This window comes from Papilio xuthus, unplaced genomic scaffold, assembly GCF_000836235.2.
Source record: "Papilio xuthus unplaced genomic scaffold, Pxut_1.1 DF829660.1, whole genome shotgun sequence".
Taxonomy (NCBI): domain Eukaryota; kingdom Metazoa; phylum Arthropoda; class Insecta; order Lepidoptera; family Papilionidae; genus Papilio; species Papilio xuthus.
This window is the reverse complement of record NW_013528989.1, coordinates 52,534-53,057: the sequence shown is the minus strand read 5'-3', so window position 1 is coordinate 53,057 and position 524 is coordinate 52,534.

The following is a 524-nucleotide window of genomic DNA, read 5'->3' as shown; positions in this document are numbered from 1 at the left end:
GTACTTCTTAATATGAAATGATGTTTTCTTATAATCTTTTCTAATAAGTAGTGTTCATATTTGATGAATTTGTGAAATTCTCTGATCATCACATTTCTTTTTATTTCTTCATTTGAAAACATTATTGCATTTTGTAATTGTGTGGGAGGGATCATCAATTAATATTTTAACATATCATGAATGGTTTGTATGGAGAAGTGCACGTGATATGAAAGTGTAGGCGTGCTCGACAAATGTTCTGCTAATTGGCGACGAGACGCAAAAAATGATGCTCGATGTATTTGCGGAGGATTCCCTGCATGCGGATTATAGCTTACACGGCCTGCGAGTGATTCTAGCTGATATGTACCATCGGTTACAATTGATTTTGTACCTAATTCCATAGAAGATAAAGTGTAAATTTCAGTGATACAGAGTTGTGGTAAGGCTGTTATCGAAGTGTGCATGTTTCTATGCATTCATTGAGTTAGCAGTTATTAGTTTTATCTGTATCCAATCTCCTCCACCCTCCACCCCCACCCCTC